Below are 1,450 nucleotides of genomic sequence, written 5' to 3'. Positions count from 1 at the left end.
GCTTTGTGGTGTGTACACATAACAGACTGTGAGACTCTGTTTGGTTTGATTCTGGGTGGGTGGAGGGGGCTAGGGGGTGCAACGAGGTCAGTACGTCAGGGCTGATGAATGTTTGAGGGATTGATGTGGTACGTCTTAAATTAGAGACAAATTAACCCCATTTACTGGTTTTTACGTTTTAGCTGCAGGTTGAAACACTCAATGATGGAGAGATAGAAGAAGACAAAGCTAAAAGGCTAAAATCTTCCATATCAGCAGATTTGTGAGGTTATTGAACTCTGTAAAGCCCTAAATTATCATTTTATGCTTTTTTTCATATCGTAAGTTACTGAAATGTTTGTGAAAAATAACTGCAGCAAATCCAATCCAGGCAAATCTAAAATGTGTTCCTGCATGAGTAAGAATGAGGTAAACTTTTGTGTTTGAAGGAGAATGCGTAGAGGTGCACATATGTATTTTTGCAAATCAGATGAAGAAATATTGACTCAGGATACATGGTTATTCATTTTAATGGCAGAGGAAGGATTTACTATGGCTTTGTGGCTGCATGGTTCAAAGTCAGCTGCAGTGTAAATTCGCAACATTTATCATCCGAGCACGGAGCTGAAATAGGGGCGTGGCCGCAGTGATCTCTGTGTCTGTCTTTGCTTTATATAGATTTTATTTAGTGTAAAGCTAGGAGGGAAAACATTTCAAAGATGCATGTAAACTTCCTGAAAAGCTTTTTTTGGCATGGCTCTATGCACACTGTTGGATCATTGTTTCAGATGCTGATTATAAACATACTCAAAATGTGACTTCCTCCCTGTGTGTCAGGCAGCAGCTGTGTTTGAGATTAATAACAAGAAATGATGAGACGACAATTGTTTTCTTTTAAGATGAATAAGGGGCTCAGATCACATGTTGTGAGTGACTCTCAACTACTACCACTCCGAATGTTAGCTTTATTTCTGTAAAACTAATGTTTGTGTTTTCTAAAGTTGAGTATGTGTCAGCCATTGAATTGAATTGGGTTCACTCCAAAAGTTAGTCAGTTGCACTGATTACCTTTGGAGAATTTCTTTGAAATCCATCCAATGGTTCATAAGATAGATAAATACCAGAGACAGGAGCTCAGGTGCTGAGGGTGTAGAAGAAGTCAGTAGCTTGTCGGTGGTGCTCCGAAAAAAAACCAAAACCAACAATAAAACCATAAAAACGGGCAGCACACCTTGTTAAAAATAATCAGGTCCTTTAATTTAAAAAAATGGACCAAAGGAGTAAAAAACAGCAAGCCTACCGGTTTCGGCGGGATACACTCGCCTGCAACAGGGCTAGTAAATTTGCAAAGTAACATACACTCCTGATCAAAATCTGAAGACCAGTCAAAAAAGTGCCAGAATTTACATTTTGCACTATTGGATCTTAAGAAGGTTCTAAGTAGAGCTTCACAATGTTAAAAGAAGAAATC

Source organism: Austrofundulus limnaeus, unplaced genomic scaffold (genome assembly GCF_001266775.1).
Source record: "Austrofundulus limnaeus strain Quisiro unplaced genomic scaffold, Austrofundulus_limnaeus-1.0 Scaffold375, whole genome shotgun sequence".
Classification (NCBI taxonomy): Eukaryota; Metazoa; Chordata; class Actinopteri; order Cyprinodontiformes; family Rivulidae; genus Austrofundulus; species Austrofundulus limnaeus.
The sequence above is the reverse complement of the archived record's forward strand: the minus strand, read 5'-3'. Positions refer to the sequence as shown.